The following is a 25,880-nucleotide window of genomic DNA, read 5'->3' as shown; positions in this document are numbered from 1 at the left end:
TTAAAAGCAAATCATTTACCTTTACTAATATACCTAAGATAATCTGGTTAATTATGGGGTCAGATTGAGGGGAATATTTCTTGATAATGAAATTCTAAATTTTCTTAACAGCTTGATGATATAACAGATGCCTTGAAGAGATTGTTTTACAATTTGATTCTTACTTATATATGTGAATATATGAAAAATGAGTTAAATTTGATATTATTTATAGTATATGGCAACTCTGATAAAATCCTATCTATATACCTGCATCTTGGCTGTAGTAATTCTGACTTACTAAGTTTACCTGAATCTATTTACTATGATGGAAGAATGACTTATTTTGGAAAAGAGAATATATTCTAATTGACTATCCCAGTGTCATTACATTTGATAATGATTATATTTTTAAATATTCATTTATTAAAGGAGAAGAGATCAAAACATAATCACCCTGGCATTTGCAGTGCTGGGGCTTGAACATGGGACTTCCTGCTTCTGAGTCAAATGTTCTAGCCACTTCTCATTGCCATTTATTTTATAGTCTTTCTTTCACCTTCCTTCCTCCCTCCCTCCCTCCCTCCCTCCCTCCCTCCCTTCCTTCCTTCTTGTCCTATTCCTTCTTCTCCTTCTCTTTCTTATTTTCTTTACCAGAAGACTTTTCAGCCCTGTCTTATGATAGCATGGCAGGACTGAAGCTGACACATTGTAGCCTCAGTCTTTACAATATCTTTGCATCACCACTATGCTATTTCTCTTCCTATAGTTTATTTTTTTTAATACTAGCTACTCACCCAGTGTTGGCTAAATTGATTATGCAGCCCTAGGGAATACAACAGATTCAGCTATTCACTTTGACTCATCTATTTAATTATTTTTGAAGACTAACTTGAGATTTATTTATTTTTAGGAGAGACAGATAATGCTAGAGAGATTAGAGTTCTGCTTGGTCATATGTGTTGCTAGAGATAAGATCCAGGCTCTCACACATCAAGCATGCATGTGTACATACATACATACATACATACACACACATACACACATACATACATACACATTGTCTACTTGCTGAACCACTTTCCTGGCTGCCTGATTTAATTCTTTTTTTTTTTTTTTAAATTTTTTATTTAAGAAAGGATTAGTGAACAAAAGCATAAGGTAGGAGGGGTACAACTCCACACAATTCCCACCACCCAATCCCCATAACCCACCCCCTCCCATGATAGCCTTCCCATTCTCTAGCCCTCTGGGAGCATGGACCCAGGGTCGTTGAGGGTTTCAGAAGGTAGAAGGTCTGGCTTCTGTAATTGCTTCCCCGCTGAACACGGGCGTTGACTGGTCTGATTTAATTCTTAATTTTTAAAAAATATTTATTTATTTTCTCTTTTGTTGCCCTTGTTTTATTGTTGTAGTTATGATTGTTGTTGTTATTGATGTCATCATTGTTAGATAGGACAGAGAGAAATGGACAGAGGAGGGGAAGACAGAGAGGGGGAGAGAAAGATAGACACCTGCAGACCTGCTTCACGGCCTTTGAAGCAACTCCCGTGCAGGTGGGGAGCCAGGGGCTTGAACCAGGATCCTTATGCCGGTCCTTGCGCTTTGCGCCACCTGCACTTAACCCGCTGTGCTACCGCCCGACTCCCAATATTTTCATTTTATAAATAATAATAAAAAAGAGGAGTTGAATCTTCCCATGTAAAATGATCACATGGTATAGATCAATCAGGAATAAATATGCTCTCCCTGTAGGGAGGCTCATAGAAAAAAGAGGGTTCAGAACAGCTGCACCAAACTTGCTTATTCAGTGTTTTTCCTCAAAATCTACACTCAGATGTGAAACAGAAGTGCTAATATGTTTCTCCATAAGGGAACTGAATCTAGTAGGTAGGTGGGAGACCTAATAATCAGAGAAGTTATATCTTTTGTTCAAGGTAAGAAGTAGAGAGTGGGTCTGAGTTAGAACTTCCTAATGCTAAGGAAGTCATTTCAAAACAACCTTTTAGGACAGGTGAACAAATACAGCAAGCAGTTATGCTAGATCTTAGTAGGAAATAGCTCCTTTCCTCTAGAGGTGAAGCTAGTGTGGAGACTGGGTCTGTCCAGAAGCAGGTAAGTCTTGTGTTCTGTGTGCTCTAAGGTAGACACCAAGAAAGCTGAGGTAAACAGGGAGACCAAAGAGAAATAAAATAATTGAAGCTATTAGACTTTCCTCTAGCCCTACTCCATGGTTAAGACTTCTGAATCTTTCTTAGCCATAAGCTATTATATAACTTGTTTTTCTAGTGTTACACATATAGTTGACATATTAGATTGTATACTGTTACGGCATACATTGTGATGATATATGGATATTATCTAAGCCGTTTACTACAGTAATTTCAGTTAACATATCACCTTGTTAATGTTAAGGCGAGAGCCTTAAAACTTTTCACCCATAGCACCATTTAAGTATGAAACAGGATACTGTTTACGAAAGACATGACTCCCTTGAGATGTGGAAGAATCTCATCTCTGGTGAGATTTTGCTCAATCAGAAGATGTGGCATCATCTTAAACCAGGGTGGGAGAACATCTGACCCAAAATCATTTAATCTAACCGTGCTGAGGTAACTAGAGATATTTTTTCATAACAACATTCATTAGTAAGTTTTTTTTAATTATCTTTATTTATTTGATAAAGATAGCCAGAAATTGAAAGTAAGGGGGATATAGAGAAGGAGAGAGACAAGAGAGACACCTGCAGTCCTGCTTCACCACTTGTGAAACTTCCCTCCAGCAGGTGGGGACCGGAGGCTTGAACCCAGTTCCTTGCTCAGTGTACTGTGCACTCAACCAGGTGTGCCACTACCCAGCCCCCATTGCTAAGTTAAGAAAAAAATAACTTTAGTTATTTATTTAAGACAGAAAATTTAAAGGGAAGGGGGAGTAGAGAGGGAGAGAATGAGAGACAGTTATAGAGTACTGCTACACCACTCAGGAAGTTTCCCCCATGCAAGTGGGGACCTGTAGCTGGAACCTAGGCCCTTGAGCACTGTACCTTGTACACTCTACTGGATATACCAATGGCTAGCCACCACTAGTTTTTTATTGTTTGTTTGTTTTTTACTGAGGGGGTTGGGTAGAGAGCGAGATAGACACCTCTAGACCTGTTTCTCTGCTTGTAAAGCACCCCCGCTGCAGGTGAGGACCGGGGGCTCAAACCCAGTTCCTTGTACTTAGTACTATTTGTGCTTAACCAGGTGCACTACCATTCTGCCCTATCCTGCTCCCCTCACATTTTTTTAAGTTGATAAATTTATATGGCCCATGAGTGATCTTACAAATATCCAGATAGCCTTTGGCAGAAAAGCTCCCAACCCCTGTCTTAAATTCTACTATATTCTTGCTAATATTATTTTGTTCATGTTTTAATGCCATTGTAGTATTTTTGAAACCCAGGAAAAATAGTGACTTTATTTTAATGACAACAAAAGTACAAAGCACATTAAGCACTTACATTAGTATTATTTGCAGTAACAATCGATAGAAACTACATATGTGGTCTTAATATCACTCGATGACATTGCGTCCTGGTACTAGTGCAGATGGTTGTATTGTGTCAGGGTTGGAAATGGAAGGTGGGGAGCTGTTGACTAGCTCTGGTTAGGAGTGTGTTTGTAGTCACTGGATAATTCAGGCAAAACTACGGAGATTTTTCTAGATAGGCTGGATGCTGTGGTAACAATTGGAAAGCTATCAATTTTATTGAACTTAAATGTTGTCTGGAAAAAGATGAAAAGGAGATAGGTTTGAATCCTTTTAGAAGAAGAAGAAGAAAAGATAAATTGCAGATGCAAATTGGATTTGATGATAGAGAGGGGAGTTAGTAAGTCAGTACTGCTGACTTGGAGGCTTTGAGCTGTGTCTCTTGCAGAATGCTGGCATGTTTAATAGAATGTAGTAAGGCCACAAGTGCTTCCTTAGGGGTTAAACTAAGTTAAATAATAAGTTCTGAGGTAGAAGGCTATTTTTAAAGTTCTCCGTCTTTCTGTCATTTTTCAGTGACTGTATTTTCTATATTGGCTGAACATAGTAAGATCCTTTATTGTCTGGATTATGGTCAAAGGAGGAAGTGGTGTAGAGGGCTCCATGTAACTCAAATCACTATTCTGGTAATGCTGTTCCATTAGCAGGCTAGTGTTGTCATTAGGAAGAGGGGAATCTGCTGAATTAGAATAACTGATATGCTTAGGACCACTCTGCTTCCTTATTTGCTGTGGTATATTAAAACCTTGAATAAATTATTTTATGAAAGCAAATATAGTAGAAGACTGCTCCTTTGATGTTTATCAAGGTTGAAAAGTTTCTTTCTACCTTCTATCTCCAGGATAATTAACTCAGAATAAATTTGGGATTTTTTTTTTCCCTTGCTGTATACTGACTTTGCCTCCATTCTAATTTTGAATTCAGACAACAATAGGGTCACAGTCATTTGTGTTAAATGAATATTAAGATTATGTTATTCTTTTCAGGAAGGTAATAGAAAGAAATATTACTCGTATAAAAAGAGAAATTCATTGAAAGGTTTTCTTTTTTAAAATGTTTTTTAGTATTTTCCCTTTTGTTGCCCTTATTTTGTTGTTGTAGTTATTATTGTTGTTCTTGATGTCATTGTTGTTGGATAGGACAGAGAGAAATGGAGAGAGGAGGGGAAGACAGAGAGGGGGAGAGAAAGACAGACACCTGCAGACCTGCATCACCACCTGTGAAGCAACCCCCTTGCAGGTGGGGATCCGGGGGCTCGAACTGGGATCCTTATGCCGGTCCTTGTGCTTTGCGCCACATACGCTTAACCCGCTGCGCTACTGCCCAACCCCCCCAATGAAAGATTTCTGAATTTGACAGTTCTGTTCTTTTTGACTAGTTGGTTACTATTTCTCATACAGAATATGTTCTTGAGTTTTCTGCTATACAGAGTTTCTGGCAATTTTTATTCAGATGAAAAACTTGTTTCCCTATTAATTCAGCTTTCACTTTATCTTTTTGCTGCCTAGACAGTGTATGTATGTGGTTGCACTGATCTTGGTGGTATTTTTTTTTTCTACCTTTCATTTTCAGATAGAGAGAAATGAAGGAGGAGAAAGAGACACACAGAGAAGGAGAGATACCATAGCGTGCTCCCCACCCACGTGAAGCTTCTCCTGTGCTTCATACTTCTGTGCAGTGTGTGTGGCTTGCTCCAGGTCCTCACACAAAGTGTACATTCTCCCTTGCGAGCTCCCTCCCAGCCCATCAGTTTTTACTTCTTAGTCAGAATGCAAAAAATAAATGTCTCACAAGGGAAATGTGGAAATGCTGCATGGAGCTTGGAACTAATAGTATAAACAAATTCATTGCCAAGAACTTACTTATTGTCATGTTCCAAACACAAAATTACTACCTATTCTAAGAGCATATTCTAAGGTGCTATTGCTGTCTTTACTCTCCTGTCCCCATAGCAGAAGACATTTGAAAACCGGAGTTTCAAAAAATTCAAATGATCATATTTGGGGACTTACACTTGAGGGTTTGTAACCTTGGTAAAGGTTATTCACCTTCAGTCATTTTCTCCCTAGAGCTCATAGTGAGCAATGCTGTTTTGCATTTGCTTTGCTTTTCTCAAAGGTTTACGTGGCAAACACAGATAAGTGCATTTATCCTACATCTCAGAGGCTTCAGTGTAGCTTAAAAGACATGCTGTAGCTATGCTTTAATTAAGATCCACTCATAAAAATTGAGTGAAATTGCTGGAGGTTTAGTGATGATTGCATAGGTGTTGAAAGTTGCATATTTAAAGCAATTTACAATTGTATTTAAATTTATTTCTAAAAACTTATACTATTATTTAAATCATAGAGGGAAAGAGAGAGGGAGAGAGAGAGAGTCAGAACATCTCTAGTACATGCTGCACCTTGCACCTGGCATCAGTCTGCATCCTGTTCTTTCTCCCAGAATATATTGCTATCTTTTTCACTTTAATAAACACTAAATTTAAATTAAATACTTTTTTTATTTGGGAATTTTTTGAAAATATATATTTATATTTAAAATGTTAAAAATAATTTATCAGGATAAATGTGAAGAAAATGTATTTTTAATTTAAACAGCAAATATAATTATTATTAGAGGTCTGTGAACTTTTTGGACAGATTATATAAATTTAACAGGCCTTGATTTCTTTTTATTTTTCCATGTTTTTATTGGGAGAATTAGTGGTTTACAGTCAAGCATAAAATACAGTGAAAATCATATAAAATACAGTAGTTTGTAATATATAACATTTCTCAGTTTTCCACATAACAATTCAACCTCCTCTAGGTCCTCTGACACCATGTTCCAGGACCTGACCCTCCCCCCACCACCTGTGTCCTTTACTTTGGTATAATATACCAAACCCAGTCCAAGTTCTGCTTTGTTTTTTCTTATTTTTCAACTTCTTTTTTAAAAAAAATATTATTAGTGATTTTATAATGATCAACAAGATTGAGGGATAAGAGGGGTGCAATTCATACAGTTCCCACCACCAGCCTGCCTTAGCCCATCCCCTTGGAAGGCTCCCTGTTCTTTATCCCTCTGGGAGTATGGACCAAAGATCTTTATGGGGTGCAGACCCTCATTTCTATCATTTGGGGATAATAGTTAAGGTTTTGATGTTATAATCACAATAAAAAATCATAAAGACAATATTATCTGTACTTCTGCCAATTTTAATTTAATATAAATTTTATGATCAATTTTTTCATTGTAATATAACTTTTATATATCAAACTTAAAATATCTTTGTATTTCCCTTTTTATTCAACTTTAGTAATTTTACTGTACTTGATCTCAGCCAAAAGATCAGGAAGTGACTGATTTTAGTAGCTTTATAATAGAAACTGAAAACTATGAATCATGCATGTCAGAGCTTTCTAAAATTTAGCATTCTTTACCACTTAACATGTCTACTTATAAATTTAATAATTATTTATTCACATAAATTGAGACGTATTGTCATTATATTGTTGACATTTTATCTTCCCACTTTTTTTTCCCATTGCTCTGGCTTCACTGCTCTTTTTTCCGATAGAGACAGAGGGAGAAAAAGGGAAGATACCACAGCACCCAAACTTCTCCTAGTGTGGTGGGTGCCATGGCTCCAATAAACTTGGCTGTGAACATGACAAGGCAGGTGCATTATCTGGATGAGCTATCTTGCAGACCCTCTTCTGCCTTTAGAGATATTAATTTGACCTGGCCCAGGAAGTGGCTCAATCAATAAGGTATCTGACCCTCAAGCATGATATCCTGAGTTCAGTCCCTAAGCAATACATATGCCAGAGTGACGTTCTCTTTGGTTCCCTCTTTCCTTCCCTCTCTCTTTCTAATAAATAAATAAGTATATACATATTTTAAGAGCTAATTGCAGTTGCATCTATAGAGTTTACAACAGTTATTGTTAATTAAATAATTACCCCTAATATATTTATTGTTAAAACTTTTAGTTACTTTTACTCCAAACAAACATATTGAAAAAAAATTAGGTACCAACAATTTTTTTTGTTTGGGGGCAAAAATACTCAAATACTTTTTATTAAAAATGTCATCCATTTTTGATTGCTGGATATATAGTTGTAAAATCCGTAGTACAATTTGTCCATTACATTAAATCTCAATGCTTATCTAACTTTATTTCTCTAATAATTTTATTTAGTTTATTTTTTATTTTTTACTTAATTATTTAAGAGAAGAGCCAAAAAGTACTGCCTCTTATTTTGTAAAGACTTGTTTTACTATGTAAATTACTCCCTGGGTCTAAATGTTATACATAACTGGAAATGTAGTTCATTAATTTCTTTGGAAATTACATTTCCAACTAGCTATTGTTTAGTTCCTACATTTTAATTATGACATCTTCCAGTTGGGAAATCAGATTTCCCTTATCAATGACTGGAGAAAAGTAGGCCTAATGCTCAGTGGACAGGGATATAGAGCTTAGAACTAACCAAACTAGAATTAGAATTCAAGACTTAAAATTTGCTAACTAAATGACCTTACATAAGATGATTAAAGCTGTATTGGTGTCCTTCTACTTTAAAATTAACTTGAAAGGCTTAGAGGATGAGGTAGTGGATGTGAACTACCTTCCTAGACTATAGAAATACCCAGTAAGTGATATCTCTTCATTTCCTGTGAGATCACTATAGTTTCTTTTATTATAAAGCTGGCCACACTGACCTGCTATCAAATTCACACTCTTAGGTGAAGACCTTTTGTGACAAGGGCATGCATTACAGAATGTCTGACTGAGCAAGGAATGTAGTGTGTTTAGGAAGCCAAAGGAAACTAACTAGTCCTTGAGGGATTTAGCACATGACCTTGTCCTCTTGGTAATTATTCAGACTTAACTGAGTTATCTGGCTTTCGATTCTTGACAATTCACTGACACAGTGTTATATATAAAAGAATTTTTGGAATGTGTTCCATAAATGATATTAAATCACATGATGGTATGTACACTTAAAAAATGCAGTACTTCCAACATTGGAGAGAAAAATCGTGAAATTTAGAGTTCGTATTTCCAGATTTTGTTAACTTTTTTGACCTGAGATAAAATTTAAGCCATAATACAGTGGATGTATGGGAAGTCATGTGAACATATGAAGTAACTATGCATGTCAAGGCAAGTTCTTTGAGAGAGCCACCTTTCCCCTACTTGAGAAGAGCCAGAGAAAGACAAAGCAGAAAATCTCTTGAGATCTGAGAGCAAACTTGCTTCTGGCTAAAAGTTAATGATCGGTTGTGTCTGTTCTCAGCTTTAAGCCTTGGGAAAAGTGGAAAACTCAAGTTCTCTCTTTATTCAGGTAACTTTAAAAATTATACCTATTTTAAACAGTACTTTAGATAGAGCTGTGACTTTTGTTGTTGTTTTATTCCTGTGTTGTCAGTTATTATCATACTTTAAGTTTAAAGACAGAACAATGAAAATCTTTATATCTCCTGGATGATAGCAAAAGACTGCTTTTGCATTGTACCAAGTTTAAGGCTGAAATATTCAGTGTTTGTATTAAGGAAATGAATATATTTAAATATTATTCATAAACATTATTTTTAGTTCTTATATCTCTACTGAAAGGTGCATTAACAAAAACTAGTTAAAATATAATTTACTGTTATTTTTAAGTGTTTCTGAGTAAGGAAAATTTGAAGTTTGTTTACCGCTGAAAATTTAAAAGTAACACTATATTTTGGATCAGTAATTTTATTTTTCTTGACATAAGGCATATCTATACTGATCATATTTTTCATTCTATATTACTATTTTATAAGTTTCTGCATGAACTTTAAAATGTAAAAATAAATTGGTTTTTATTGTGGGACATATGTGATTTGTTCTCAAAACACGGGATATTATAATGATAAGATTGTAGAGTTACATTTCAGGCTATGCCAGCTGTATATTTAGATGTAATTAAGATCTTACTAAATTTTACAGTATTCAAAATTGGCTTCTAAAAATAAAAATACCTACTCAACACATTTATATTCATATTCTGCATTGCTTCCGGCACAAAGAGAGATGTCATCAAAATCAGGAAACTATAAACTAGACACATTCATATAGAGAGTTTTGATTCTTTCTAATGTATCTGGTCATTGTTACATGGATTTAAAAAGTATCTAAGGTTAAGAATAACTTGTTTTAGTTTCGCTTAGTCTTTTTTTTAATATTTATATATTTCCTTTTTGTTGCCCTTGTTTTTACTGTTGTAGATATTATTATTGTTGTTGATGTTGTCATTGTTGGATAGGACAGAGAGAAATGGAGAGAGGAGGGGAAGACAGAGAGGGGGAGAGAAAATAGACACCTGCAGACCTGCTTCACCACCTGTGAAGTGACTCCCCTATAGGTGGGGAGCCGGGGGCTCGAACCGGGATCCGGGTCCTTGCACTTTGAGCCACATGCACTTAACCCCCTGTGCTACCGCTCGACTCCCAGTTGCGCTTAGTCTTAAGTGATAAAAACAAGTAAATATCAAAAGCCAAATGTCACTGGCTACTTACAAAACTACTTACACAGTTTTCTATGTATGTATTTTTTTCTTGAGCTGAATAAACAAATGCCAGATAATAATGAATGATTTTGCAATTGGAATTTGAAGCTAGTAGAAATCTTGAAGAACATCACTCTCTATAAAAGCTAGGTGCAGAGAAGGAAAGTAATGGTAAATATTGTGGGACATAGTAGGATTAGAACTACGTCTGTTTGTGTTGTGTGGCAAATTAAATTGCTTACTACCAAATATTCATGCTCTGGTTTAAAGAGAAATCATATTCTATTACTTAATAAATTTTATTTCAGAGTTATAGGTAGATTGGTTTTGGCATTTAAATTGTAATTCTGTAGTGATATATTTCAGATTAACTCTGGGCATTGTTAAGTTTTATTTATATTTATCATCTGTATTTGGATTCCTTTTAGTATATTTGAGTTGTCAAGGTTAGAGGAGATTGTACTGTTGTTTGTCATTCTGATACACACTACAGTGATGCTGACAGGTTAATAAAATTAAAGTTAAATGTTCAGGAGACTAAATTTTAACCAATTAAGGATATTTTAAATATAAATAAAGTAAAAATATGCAAGGTTCATGTAGCGTCATTATTTAAAGCTTGATCCAGTCTGCATGTAGTCTGAAGGCTGCAAGAAAATACTTGAGAATAAAATATAATTTGAATGATGATGACTGAAAAATTAAATTTGAGGCACTAACAATTAAGAAAGCATTTTTCAAGTTAGGTATTTATACATTTTTATCTTGTTTTGGTTAGCTCTTTAGTTCATCTTTTATTTAAGATATGTATACTTATTTATTTATTTATTTATTTTGAGAGAGTGAGAGAATGTCTGAGTATAAAGAATGATCAAAGCACTTCTCTGCTCTGGCATATTTCAATTCTAGGGCTTAAACATGAAACTTTAAGGTGTGCAATTCCTGTGTTCTAGTGCTGAGATATCCCACAGCTCTCTAATATATACATACTTTCTTTATTGGGGGATTAATGGTTTATAGTCTACCATAAAATACAAGTTTGTGCATGTGTTACCATTCCTCAGTTTTTCACATAACAATTCAACCTCCACTAGGTCCTCCTCTGCCATCATGTTCCAGGACCTGAACCCACCCCCCTAGCCCAGAGTCTTTTACTTTGAGGCCATACACCAAACCTCGAAAATATTTTTGTTGTGCACTTCCTTCGTTCCTGATTTCCTAACTTCCTTTCCCCTCTCTCTTTCTGAGAGAAAAGAAGAGAACCAGAGCATCACTCTGGCACATGTGAGGCTAGGGATTAAACTCAGGACTTTAAGCTAATGAATCCAATGCTTTATCTAAGTCACCACCTTCAAGGCTACTCTTTCTATTTGGTTAAGTCATGCCTGTTATTCAACACTGAACCAGAAAAAAAAAAGATACAATTTCCTCAGGGTGCTTTTATTGTGCTTTCTAATACAACTGTTATTATAATAGAGTACTCTTTCATTCTTTTTTTTTTTTTTTTTGCCTCCAGGGTCATCACTGGGGCTCCGTGCCTGCACACCATGAATCCACTGCTCCCAGAGGCCATTTTCCCCATTTTTGTTGCCCTTGTTGTTGTTATTATTGTTGTTATTGCTGTTGTTGTTGTTGTTGGATAGGACAGAGAGAAATCCAGAGAGGAGGGGAAGACAGAGTGGGAGAGAAAGATAGACACCTTCAGACCTGCTTCACTGCTTGTGAAGTGACCTACCTGCAGGTGGGGAGCTGGGGGCTCGAACCGGGATCCTTATGCTGTTCTGTGTGCTTTGCACCATGTGTGCTGAACCTGCTGTGCTACCACCTGGCCCCCATAGATTAATTTTTCTCAACTACTATTTGAGAAAATTGCAGCTTTATGCCCTAAGTCTTAGCAGCTAAAGCATTCATTACATATTAGATTGTCAGAAAAGTCATAACACATTTGCGCTTTGAAAAACAGAAAAATACATCATGACTTCTCTTACAACCCAATATATTCAATTTACTTTTTCTCTATGCGTTGAAGTATACCATGTTTATATAGTATCATTTGACTAACTAAGAAAATAGTCGAGGTCATTTCTTGTACTTGGTATTTCATGACATTCAGCTGACACAAAGTTTTATACTCCCTGCTTTTGTTGTTATCTTCCAAAGAGTTATTATGTGTTTGAAAGTGGGAACTGCCTTTTCCTTCATTATTATACCACTGGTGCTAGTGTATTGAACTCCTTCCATGTAGAGGATGAGGTAGTGCAAACAACTTTCTAGAATGTAGAAATACTACAATATATGAAAAAGCCCATAAGTGATAATCTCTTTGTGTGGGAGTTGTTTAATAACTATTTGTGAATTAAGCAATAGAATGACGGAGACTTCTTTCAGCAGAACTTCAGTGAGTGAGCAGCAGTTCATATCTGCGTGTTCACAAGGGATGTGTCAGCCTAGGCCACGTGTAAACTAATACTAACATTTGAAAGATCCAGCTAGGTGGAGAGAACAGGGGTAGTCTGTGGTTATCACTGTCTGACAGGGTTGATCCCTCAGCTCTTTGGTCATTTCTACTGTCCTCTTTTTTCCTACGATCACTTGTTTTTTCCTATATAAAGATGGTCACAGTGACTAGCCAGGAGATTCACACTCTCAGTCGAAGACCCTTTGTGAAAGAGAGCATGTGTTACTGAGTGTCTGACTGAGCAAGAAGTAGAACGTGTCTAGGTCACTAAAAGGAAACTAGGTCTTAATAGTCTGGTGGTATTATTTGCCTTATGAAAAGGCACTGGGGAACTTGATCTGCATACAGGCACCAGGAAAAGATCCTCATGAGCACAAGAGGAGGAATTACTCAGCTAATTAATAAGAGATCGCCTGTAGAACCTGGTCATGCTAGTGATCACTGCAGTCCTGACCTGACCTCAGATTTTCAGCACTGAGAATCTTTAGAGAACAAATTTCTGTTAAGCCTCCCAGACTATTAGTATTTTGTTGTGGCTGCTTGCACTATTACACATAGCAAGTCAGATGGCCAAATCTAAAGTAATTGTCAAAGGGAACTAGTTAAGGGGGTGAATACATTTAGGAGAGTAATGTGTAGCCTGTTTTACATTCTACCTTAATTGGCTTTATAGCATTTGAATGAATATAATGCATGATATGTGTAAATGTCATAAATTAATGAATTATACTAATTCGGATACACTTTTTCTTTAAAAGCTAATACTTTGGAGAAATGACCTCAGGTCAGATGCTGTGTTATATCTGCGGCTTCCACTTTTACATCATGTTTACATTAAGTGTACTTCAGATTGTTTTATGTTCTACAAGATTTGTAGGATTTTTCTTATTTCCCCACAGACATGTACATGAGAGCAAATGACAATGCAGGCTAAATCGTCATTAAATCTGCCTTCATATAAGCTCTTCAGAACTTAAAATTTCTGTCATTTTATTGCCAATTGACCTTCAGGCAATTTGTCAAACAATTTATGAGGTTAGCATCATGAATATGTGTTCTCAGTTCTCTCCTGGGTAAAATATGACTCGGCTTTTTTGCTCTTGAAATGATTAAGCCTCAAACATGAAGTTGACAGCAGTCATTGTACAGATTGATGGTCTAAATGACTAATATTTGACAGAGTTTGTTTCTGATTTATTAAGCTTCTACGTAAAATCAATTTGCCTCATTTTTTTTTTAGTATTTTTACTATATTCTTCCACTAATTGGATAAAAGTTTAATTCCTTCTATATTGAAAATTTTTGTTTTAGATAAGTGAATTATTTCAAATTACACTTTTTATTTTTAACAGTGGTTCTGTTTTTTTTCAGTAGCCTGATAAGATACTGATCTTTTTTGATGTCATATAATTCCTAATATTTTATTTCTATTTGACAATAAAACTAAAACTTTAATGAAATTTAGTTATTGGATTTTTATTACCATTTTATTTGTTGAGGAACAAGTATATCCAAAAAGCCATCAGTCAGATATGCCCCTACTAAGTAAGTTTATAATTCCTGCAAATAGAGAACTAAAAAGTCACTGTTCCCTCATTCTTTAAGCATATTTTGACTTATTGTGAATTTCCCTTGGGTTTACTTAAAAATATCTTTTGGGTTTTAATAAGGATTGCATGGAATATATATAGTGTTTTGGGTAGAGTAGATATCTAACATCATTTATTCAATCTATGAACTTTGGATATACAGATTTCAGTGCACAAATCTATTGCCTCCTTGATTAAATTTTCCCCTTATTTTTATTTCCCATTTCTGGAGCTTCACCTCTCCAGGCTGATTTTTCCAGATAGATAAAAATTTCAGGTTTGATTTTTTTCAAGATATAAAAAAGTAGTTGCTGAATTTTCCTTTGATCCACTGGTTGTTTAAAACTGTGCTGTTTTTTTCACATATTTATGAATTCTCATGTTTTTCACATATTTATGAATTCTCTGTTTTTTTTGCTGTTGTTCCTGATTTCTAATTTCATGCCACTGTGTTCTAAGATACTTGGTATGATGTTAGTATTCCTAAATTTGATGAAATTTCTTTTGTGAACTAATGTATGCTCTGTCTTGGAAAATGTTTCTCATGTGCTGAGAAGAACGGACATTCTATTGCTGTTTAATGAAATGCTCCATATCTATTGGTCTGGATGACCTATCCCTTGTAGAAAATCATGTGCTGAGGGGGCCGCGCAGTAGCACAGTGGGTTAAGCACACGAGGCGCCAAGCCTCAAGGACTGGCATAAGGATCCCTCTAGAACCACTCCACACCCCCCACACTCCCACCTCCCTGGGTTGCTTCACAAGCGGTGACTTCCCCTCCTTTCTCGATTTCTTTCTGTCCTATCCAACAACAATGATAAGCAACAATGGCAACAAAAGGGGAAAAAACAGCCCCCAGGAGCAGTACAAGCACTGAGCCCCAGTGATAACCCTGGAGGAAAAAAAAAAAAAAGAAAAGAAAGAAAGAAAAAGAAAATGATAAATTATGTACTGAAATTGGTTACTATTGCACTGCTGTATCTTCTCTTCAGTTCAATTAGATCTGCTGAATTAATAGCCTTGTTGTGAGTTACATATACATATATATTACAAACGTATATGTTACATGCATGTACATATACATATATATCGGGCTATCAGAAAAGTTGTAATATATTTGTCTATGTTTGTGTGTGTGTGCAAAAATGCATCCTGACTTTTCCAACAGATAATATAATGTTGTATCCTCTTGAAATTGCCCTTTATCATTATGTAATTCTTTTGCATTCCCTTATAATCTTGATTTACAGTATCTCTTAATGGGTATATCCACAATTGCCCTAATCTTTGGTTTCCATATGCATGGAACTCTTTCCCTTTTTCAGGGCCAGGTGGTGGTGCACCTGGGTGAGTGCATACACTACAGTGCACAAAGACCCAGGTTCAAGCACCTGCACGGGGGGAAAGCTTCATGAGTGGTGAAGAAAGGCTGCAGGTGTATCTTTCCCTCTCTATTTCCCCCCGCCTCTCAATTTTCTGTTTCTAAAAAATAATAAATAAAATATATTAAAAATATTTCTCTTCTGGGGGCTGGGCAGTGGTTTACCAGGTTAAGTACATAGTACAAAGCTCAAGGACCCATGCAAGGATCCCAGTTCAAACTCCCAGCTTCCCACCTGCAGAGGGGTTGCCTCACAAGTGGTGAAGCAAGTCTGCAGGTGTCTTTCTCCCTCTCTATCTTCCCCTCTCTCTCAATTTCTCTCTGTCCCATCATTAAAAAAAAATCGAAAAAAATGACTATAGGAGTAGTAGATTCGTAGTGCAGGCACCAAGCCCCAGCGCTAACCCTAAAAGCAAAAGAAGAAAAATTTCTCTTTTTTTGCACTCTAAGTATATGCATGTCTTTAAACCTGAAGTGAAACCTTTACAGGTAGTATGTATGTAAGTTTTTTTTTTTGGTAACTGCTTTATTCTTTTTTTTTTAAAAGATTTTGTTTATTTATTTATTTATTTATTTATTTATTTATTTATGAGAAAGATAGGAAGAGAGAGAAAGAACCAGACATCACTCTGCTACATGTGCTGCCGGGGATGGAACTCAGGACCTCATGCTTGAGAGTCCAAAGCCTTATTACTGTGCCACCTCCTGGACCACAACTGCTTTATTCTTATTTCTTTAGTGGTATACCTTTTATGAATCTTTTGTAGGTTTTTCCTCTGAGGTTTCCATGTAAGGTTCACATGATACTAATGTTAATAAATTCGGTTTTCAATAGACTGCACCTTATCTTACACTTTACCCTGACATTTTATGATTTTTGATGTCACCATTTATCTTTTTATATTTTGTTTCGCGAGCACATTTTTACATTTGTCATTAAATAAATTTGTCTTTATAACCTTTGTAGAAGAGCTAACTAGTTATCACACCATCTCAGTGCATTATAGTATTCTGAATTTAAATATTCTCTTTTCTTGTGTGTTATATATTTTCATGTTTTTTTTCCATTTGGATTATCACTGGGGCTCAGTGCCAGCACTAAGAATCCACTGCTCCTTAGATCCGTTTATGCCACTATGTGCTCTGTCTTTCCATGTTGAAGATGCAGTCATCTCACATCTTTACCGATCGTCTTCAGAGTGAAATAGTTGTCAAAGAAGACACCACACCACACCACCACACACTGATATATCAGTCTCTCACTTCCTACTACTCTTGTGGAAGTATTTTAAATCTAATATGCTTTTCTCTCTTTTTTAATTAATTAATTTATTTATTTTCCCTTTTTTTACCCTTGTTTTTTATTGTTGCAGTTATTATTGTTGTTGTTGATGTCGTTGTTGTTGTTGGATAGGACAGAGAGAAATGGAGAAAGGAGAGGAAGACAAAGAGGGGGAGAGAAAGACAGGCACCTGACGACCTGCTTCACCACATGTGAAGTGACTCCCCTGCAGGTGGGGAGCCGGGGGGCTTGAACTGAGATCCTTACACATATACCATCTAACCTTCTGCAAAGATTTGCTCTAAGATCATGTGGTCCCATTACATCACAGTGTCTTTCTCTTATTTCTAGTGTGATTTGGTCCTGAAAGCCCCAGTGAATCTAAAGGCTGAATATCACTGAGCATGAGAGACCCTTTTTCCAAAATGCTGTTTTCCTGATAATTGCTAACAGGATTTGAAAATATAATCATGAGCTTTGTAGGGGTTAAATCTAGGCTTACTCCTTTAACAGAGAGTGAATTATCTTGATTACTGTTGTGCTTTAAATTGAGAAGAGACAGTTATCCTAATATTCTTCAATTTTTACTCTTCAGAAGTAACTGGGAAAGCACAAGGACCGGCAGACGGATCCTGGTTTGAGCCCCCAGCTCCCCACCTGCAGGGGAGTCGCTTCACATGAGGTGAAGCAGGTCTGCAGGTGTCTATCTCTTCCCCTCTCTGTCTTCACTTCCTCTCTCCATTTCTCTCTGTCCTATCCAATGACAAAATCAATAACAACAACAAGAAAACAATGGCAACAAAAGGGAACAAATAATAAATAAATAAAAATAACTGTAAAAATAAGAATTCCTCTACATTTTCTTTTCTTGATTTTATTTGCAAAACTTCTTTTGTTTACTGATACACCTGCATGATTATGATTATCATAACAATCTGTTCACTTTTCTTAACAGACATTAGTCTGTAACTATCTTTCTTATATTAGTAACTTTCTTTTGCCTTTTTATTTTGCTAAAACATATATCCATGAATGAGAATTTATTTTATTCAACAATCTAACTATTGTTCATGACACGTTGTAGCCAATAGTGTCAAACATATCCCCATTCCAAATTAACAACAAACTGTTGTCTTCTGAATCTCAACAAATTACTGTGTGCATAGTCTAAGAATCTTGAACTTCTGGAAAAATACATGTTCTTTTTCTAAACTCTCCTGCACACCCTCTGAGCACTGAAACTTACCTGCTAGCTAGGAAGATACCATGGCATCCATTTACTGTGTTGTGGAACTCTTTCCCAGGCATCCGTGTGCTCTTTTCTGCCTGCATCACATAACAAGATAAATAAGACAAAGTGAAATTGTCAGTTCATTCAAATAGATTCTTAAAATCCCCTTTATTTCATTAGCTCTGTAAGAATATAGTCTGAAATCTTAGTTTCTCCTGTACCAGAACACTTACTTGTGTAAATAAAAGTACTTCTTTGAATCTAGACAGCTCTGTGGCTCATTAAAAACACTTTTTTTAATATTTATTTTCCCTTTTGTTGTCCCCGCTTTTTATTGTTGTAGTTACTTTTGTTGTTTTTATAGATGTGTCGTCATTGTTCGATAGGACAGAGAGAAATGGAGAGAGGAGGGGAAGACAAGAGGGGGAGAGAAAAGTAGACACCTGCAGACCTGCTTCACTGCTTGTGAAGAGACACCTCTGCAGGTGGGGAGCCGGGGGCTTGAACTAGGATCCTTGTGCTGGTCCTTGCACTTTGCACCACGTGCGCTTAACCCGCTGCGCTACCGCCCGACTCCCACTTTTTCTTTTTAACAGAGGTGCTTCAAATTTATAGGCCAGTTGTTGATAACATTCTTCTCACTCAAATTATCTGCTGTAGCAATCTACCTGTACACCAGAAGATGTATACAGATTAGGGAGGTAAATCTAGTGAAGGATAAAAAAAAAGAGTAATTCTCCTTTTACAGCTTTTTAATGTCAAATATGAGTGTATAAAATATTGCAAAGGCAAATCAATGCATAGTATTTCTCAATCTGATACTTATATGTGGATTTATTTGTTACTAACACCTTTGAGAGATTCAATTCTGGGAACCATGTGAAACTAATTTAGTCATTTTTTTCCCCCTCAGATCATTGAAAAACTTGGGTAAGTTAAACTGAACTTAGGATAGGGTTTAAAGTTCTAATTATTTCCATTACTTAGAGGAGCCAGCTCAGAGTCAGAGTCCTGAGACACCCGGGCCGGCCCCCTACCCAGGGATTTTCTCACAGCCCCATCTTCCTGCCCCCTAGAGCCCTTGAGAATGGACCTTAGAGGTGTGCAGTCCTAAAGTTACTGGCTGAGACTGATCCTCTGAATTCAAGGTCAGTTGGCTGGTCTTATAAGAACTTTTTCTTTATTGTAAGATCAAATTTTCAATAGTCCTATGTTCATACTAGTAGTGCATATACTGAAGAAAGCATACTTTAAAACTAAATCCACTTAGTAAACATAAACTTTATCAATATTTGCAGACAATGCTATTAGCATATTTTTAGGCTTGTGTACATATCGAATCCCATGTTAGCAAGGGTGTTACTTTAAGTGCTATTCTGTGCAACTTAATGCACATACATTTCTCCATCCTTAGGGTTATAAGCTATAAACTACTATTTTTTTTTTACCATTTTGTAAAGTTTTGCATGTCCTGGAATGACTCTGTCTGAGGTTGCTATAGGAGGCACTATAGAAGATACATATATGATTTATTCATGGTTAATGTCTCAAGCTATTTAAGTTCATGAGACATATATGAATAATTCAAAAATAAGGTAGTTAGAATCAAATAGTTTTTTTATTTTAATTTATTTATTTATAAAATGGAAACACTGATAAGACCATAGGATAAGAGGGATACAATTCCCACCACCAGAGCTCCATATCCCATCCCCTCCCCTGATAGCTTTCCTATTCTTTATCCTTCTGGAAGTATGGACCCAGGGTCATTATGGGGTGCAGAAGGTGGAAGGTCTGACTTCTGTAATTGCTTCCCCACTGAACATGGGCAGTGACAGATCAATCCATACTCCCAGCCTGTCTCTCTCTTTCCCTAGTGGGGCAGGTCTCTGAGGAAGTGGAGCTCCAGGACACATTGGCTGAACCTGGTTTCCCAGGCAAGACCAAGACCCTGATTCAGAATCAGTTTTATTTAAGCATTTAGAAAAGGAAGATTTTTTTTCTCAGAAATTAATTAAATGACATCATTTTATTTAACTATTTTAAAATTACTACCGGGGTTATTTCTGGAGCTCGGGCCCACACTAAGAATCTTTCTCTCTCCTTCCTCCCTCCTTCACTCACTCCCTCCCTCCACGCTTCCCTCCCTCCCTCCCTTCTTTTCTTTTTTCTATTTGATAGGACAGAGAGAACTTGAGAGGGGATGGGAAATAAAGAGGGGGATAGACCTGCTTCATTGCACTTAAAGTGTCCCCCTTGTAGGTGTGGAGCTAGGGCTGGAATCCAGGTCCTTGTGCAGTGTTCTGTGTATTTTCAACAGGGTGCTCCTCCACTACCCCCATGACTTTTTTTTTTTAAGTTTTAAAGTGATGTTTTTGGTGTACAGCCTTATAATTTTTTCAGAGTTATCTTATTTATTTCTTTGATAGTGAATGGGGGAGAAATCAAAGCATCTGTCTGGCATATGTGGTATCAGGAAAATAACCTGGAACTTCACACCCACAAGTTCAGAACTTTACCTGTTCTGTCCCTTCCTGGGGTGCTATGATTTTTTTCGTTGTTGTTTTGTTTCCAAAGGCATGCTGTATTAGTGTGTAGGATAGCCTTATTAGGTGGCAATGCAAGAGATTTTGCTCAATAGAGGGAAGATTTCTTTTATTTTTTACTAACGGGGTCAATGCTTTAAAGCATAATCACTGACATATGCATACAATTTCATTATATGAATAGGCCCCCAGAATTTCTCCATGTCCACCCTCTGCCTCCCTCCCCAGAGTCCTTACTTTGGTGAATTTTTACTTGTTCAGTCTCTGTTTCACTTTGTGCTCTCCCTCCCTAACCAGTATTTTATGAAGTTCTGCTAGTAAGTGAGATCATTTGGCATCCATCCTGCGCCATTTGGCTTACCTCACTCAACATGGTGACCTTAAGTTTCATCCAAGAGGATGCAAAGAAGACAACCTCATCAGTTTTAACAGCTGAATAGTATTCTGTCCTGTACATATACCACAAATTTTTAACCACTCATCTGATGTTGGACCTCTAAATTACTTCTAGGTTCTTGCGATATAAACGGTGTTGCTATGAACATAGGTATACACAAATCTCTTCATACAGGTGTTTCTGTCTCCTTTTGGTAAATCCCTAGGAGGAGAATTGCTTGGTCGTAAGACAGATCCATTCCTAGTGTTCCAGTAAGTCTCCAAAATGCCTTTCACAGTGGTTGGACCATTTTGTACTCCCACCAAAAGTGAAGTGTCCCTTTTCCTCCACACCCTCTCCAACATTTGTCATTTCTGTCCTTTCTGATGTATGACATTCTTACAGGTGTAAGTGGTATCTTCTTGTCCTTATTTGCATTTCTCTGATGCTCAGTGTCTTTGAGCACCTTCTCATGCATCTGTTGGCACTCTGGGTCTCTTCTCAGTGAAATTTCTGTCCATGTCCTGGCCCCATTTTCGGATGGGTTGCTTGTTTTTTTGTGCTTTGTTTACTGAGCTATTTGTGCATTTTGATTATTAGTCCTTTGTCTGATGTGTGCTGTATAAATATACATGCCACATGCCATTGGGTGTCTCTCTCTGTCTGGGTAATAGTACCCTTTGCTGTGCAGAAGCTTCTCAGTTTGATGTATTCCTATTGGTTTATTTTTTATTTTATTTTCTTTGCTGTTGGGTTTGAATCTTTTTTGGGGGGAAGGGGCTTTTCTGCAGTTAAGCAAGTATAGGAGCTCTGTATTCGATAACAAAAGAAAATTGAAATGAATGTATATTAAAATTGTAAAGACTGGAGGCTGCGTGGTGGCACACCTGATTGAGTGCACCTGTTACAGTACACAAGGACCCAGGTTCAAGCCCCCAGTCCCCACCTGCAGAGGGAAAGCTCACAACTCATGAAGCTGTGTCGCAGGTGCCTCTCTGTCTCTTTATCTCCCCCTTCCCTCTCAATTTCTGTCTCTATCAAATAAATAAATAAAGATAATTAAAACATTAAAAAATTGTAAAGACCTTGAAAAACTGTGAAATAAATACATCATTTAGTAGAGACTGTCGTAGATGTACCTAGTGATTTCCATTTCATAACCATAGTGGGAGGGCTAGGGCAATAACACTATCAGCCATACATCAGACTTTCGGATATGAGGCCCTGTGCTACCGCCTGCCCCCCACAAGCATATCTTTTAAAGAACTGAGAATGTTACTCTTTGCACTAGCTAGAATCAAATATTCTAAAACATATTCTTATAAGTATTATACTACCAAATATGCTCTCAGACTAGATACACAGAATAGTGATTTTTGGAAAAGTGAAATGACTAAGTGATTAAAATTACTCTAGCTGGGATAGGTGGTGGTACATTGGGTAAAGCACATACATTCCCTGTGCAGGGACCTGGGTTCAAAACCCTGATTGCCATCTGTGTGGAGGAAGCTTACTGAGCTAAGAAGCAATGCCAAAGTTCTCTCTCTCTCTGTCTATATTTCCTCTTTCTATTCAAGTCCTATCTTTATTTAAAAAATTAACAAAAACCATCAGGAGCAGTGGACTCGTCCTTCATACACCAAGCCCCAGTGATAGCACTGCTGTTAACAAATAAGTAAACAAACTCCAATATCCTGTTACTTCCTTTACCTGACATGCAAGGTATAACATTATAGCATATTCAAATACATATATCATAGTAAGTGCTGTAACCCTTTGAGCAAGTGACAGGCACAGTATTTAGTTTCTTTGTAGAAAGTTGCAGAAATAATTGTTCTATGAGTTACCTTTAAGCTCATATTCTTTTATTCTTTTAACACTAAAATAGTTCTTTTTGTGTATATTCTTAGTATGTATAAACATGTGAGGTACACACTTCTTCCTTTCTTTGGAAAATGCTAGTGCTGTTCAAATTAAGTAATGAGTAGATAGACACTGTTTGAGCAACTTTTCCAAGGTTAGAAAGTCTGTGGACTGAATGAGAAAAGTTATATTGAAGGAATTACTTGAATGAATTTCACTATGTGGGTAGGTGCATCTACTTAGCAGTTCAATATTTTAGATTCCTAAAATCCAAGTATCAGTGCCGCCAGTACACTCAGAATTGTCTTCAGTTCTCAAATCCTATCTTTTTTTTAATTTTAAAAACATATTTATTGGGGTGAGGGGGAGGGTTCAGGTCCTGGAACATGCTGGAAGAGGAGGACCTAATGGGAGTTAAATTGTTATGTGGAAAACTGGGAAATGTTACATATGTACAAACTATTGTCTTTTACTGTTGACTGTAAACCATTAATCCCCCAATTAAGAAATTTTTAAAAAGACATATTTATCAGATTTTGGGTTCCAAAATCTGGGTACTTTTTACATATTTAATTTCTTCATTAAAAATCTCCATAGTACTGTTTATTTTCTTGATTATATTAGTTGTAGATTTTAAAATGCTTTTCTGTGGCAGGAAAAATAGCTCACATAGGTAGTATGCCTCATCTGAAGGTGTATGACCCTAAGACAGCAGGAAGCTCGAATTTCCATTATAGAGCCTATATTTCCCCCAGTCTTGGAAGCTTAGGGTGGGGCGCACTTTCCTGCATGCTTCTCTCAAATCCTACCTTTTCATAGTCAACACAGCTGCATCACTCATGGATGACTTTTTTCAGGTAGAGAGATAAGCTGGGGAGACAGCACAGTGGCTATGCAAAAAGAATCTGGTTGGGGAGGGGATCACAGTGCTGAAGCTTTGTCCGTTGGCTGAGCAGGCACACTATCCAGATGAGCTGCCCTATACATTCAATCACAGTGTAATTTCCACAAATGTTCTTATATAACCCCCTTAGAGCATCTGGGACATGTTTGTGTAGTTTTAGGGTTTTTCTGGGTTTTTTTGTTTTTAAAGGTTAAAACACTGAAGCATCATACCTTCATGCTTCTTAACAGAATGTGTCTCCATAGAAGTGAGACAATAAGACCTAAAATTATAAAAATCTCACATGGATACATTTTTTTAAAATAGCACCTTGTATATTACACATTTTAAATGTTGTAACAGACTACACTACAGTTCATACCATAAATATTTTGATTCTGTATCTGTTGAATTTATATAACCTGATGAAAAAATATTAGGGCTAAGGCAATAGCATAGTAGTTACTATGCAAAAGTCTTTTAGGCCTGAGGCTTACTATTGCCAAGTTCAACCCCACAAAAATATTACATTAGATTATATTTAGTATATTTTGTTGTATTATACAATTACCAAGTGGAAATCACCTAGTCATTTCATATTTCCAAAAATCACTATTCTTGTATCTAGTCTGGTAGCATATTTGGTAGTATAATACTTATAAGAATATGTTTTAGAATATTTGATTCTAGCTAGTGCAAATAGAAACATTCTCAATTCTTTAAAAGATATGCTTTGTGGGGTGTGGGCATTAAACGCACATGGCGCCAAGCTCAGGGATTGGGCATAAGGATCCCGGTTCAAGCCCCCAGCTTCCTACCTGCAGGGGGGTTGCTTCATGGGCATTGAAGCAGGTCTGCAGGTGTCTATCTTTCTCTCCCTCTCTGTCTTCCCCTCCTCTCTGTCCTATCCAACAACAACAACAACAATGGCAACAATAAAAATAATAATAACAACAACAAGGGCAAAAACTTGGGAAAAATGGCCTCCAGGAACAGTGGATTCATAGTGCAGGCACTGAGTCCTAGCAATAACCCTGGAGGCAAAAAAAAAAAAAAAAAAAAAGTTCTAGTCCTGAGGGCTATGGTTTGACCTGCCAACATCTACATCCAGCACAAAAGTAATTACAGAAGCCAGAAGTCCTTCCTTTTGCAGCCCAAAAAGAATTTTGGTTTGTGCTCCCAGAGGGGAGAAGTGTTGGGGGAAGATAACCAGAGGGCTCTGGATCCCAATTCCACTGGGACCCAAAATGTTCGCCTCCAGGAATATCTGCTTTTAGTCCATCACTGAAAAGGAAACAAATCTAGAAAACAGCAGAGGATGTCAGGCACTGTTTTGTTTCTCTGAGAGAGAAGAGGAAAAATATGTGTAGGTGTGACCTAGGAAAGAAGTGAAGGCTGGACCATAGGAAAAAATGTGTGTGGGGGGCAGGTGGTGGTGCACCTGATTGAGCACACATGTTATAGTGCAAAAGGACCCAGGTTTGAGCCTCTGGTCCCCACCTGCAGGGGGAAATTTTCATGAGTGGTGAAGCAGGGCTGCAGGTGTCTCTCTGTCTCTCTCCCTCTCTATCTTACCCTCCCCTCTCAATTTCTAGCTGTCTCTATCCAATAAATGAATAAAGCTAATATAAAAAATTAAAAAAGAAAATATTATAAGAAAAGAAAAAAATGTGGGAAATATATATACATACATATTGACAGAGATATAAAGTCAACCTTGGGAGAACTATAACAGTTTCCACTGGAGTAGATGAGATCAAAGAACTCTGGTGGTGGGAATGGTGTGGAATTATACCTCTATTATCTTATAATTTTGTAAGTCACAAACCACTAATACAAATTTTAAAAAAATATAAGATATGCCTGTCTAAGCCTACTTGATTATAGAAAAATTTAGTTTATTAGGTTTCTTGGGACTTTTCTATTGATCTTTTCATTACCCTCACTCCCATTTATTTTTCGGGTTTTTTTTTATTATTTTTTTTAATATTTATTTTATTTATTTATTCCCTTTTGTTGCCCTTGTTGTTTTATTGTTGTAGTTATTATTGTTGTCGTTGTTGGATAGGATAGAGAGAAATGGAGAGAGGAGGGGAAGACAGAGAGGAGGAGAGAAAGAGAGACACCTGCAGACCTGCTTCACCGCCTGTGAAGCGACTCCCCTGCAGGTGGGGAGCCGGGGTTTGAACCGGGATCCTTATGCCGGTCCTTGTGCTTTGCGCCACCTGCGATT

At 36.8% G+C, this 25,880-nt stretch overlaps 1 protein-coding gene across 2 annotated transcripts in view; it reads left to right on the top strand.

Annotated features, from left to right (window-relative positions):
- Window positions 1–25,880, top strand: part of SLC16A7 (solute carrier family 16 member 7) — a 169,656-nt gene that overhangs the window by 70,657 nt on the left and 73,119 nt on the right. The window contains exon 1 of one of the 2 annotated variants that reach the window (XM_007516684.3): window positions 8,703–8,846. The exons of the other annotated variant lie outside the window; for it this stretch is intronic. The gene's annotated coding sequence lies outside the window, so the exon portion shown is untranslated. Of the gene's footprint in view, window positions 1–8,702; window positions 8,847–25,880 lie in introns of those variants that run through there. 2 annotated transcript variants of the gene reach the window in all.

This window comes from Erinaceus europaeus, chromosome 7 (assembly GCF_950295315.1).
Source record: "Erinaceus europaeus chromosome 7, mEriEur2.1, whole genome shotgun sequence".
Classification (NCBI taxonomy): Eukaryota; Metazoa; Chordata; class Mammalia; order Eulipotyphla; family Erinaceidae; genus Erinaceus; species Erinaceus europaeus.
Note: the sequence above shows the minus strand (reverse complement) of the source record. Positions and strands in the feature narration are given on the sequence as shown.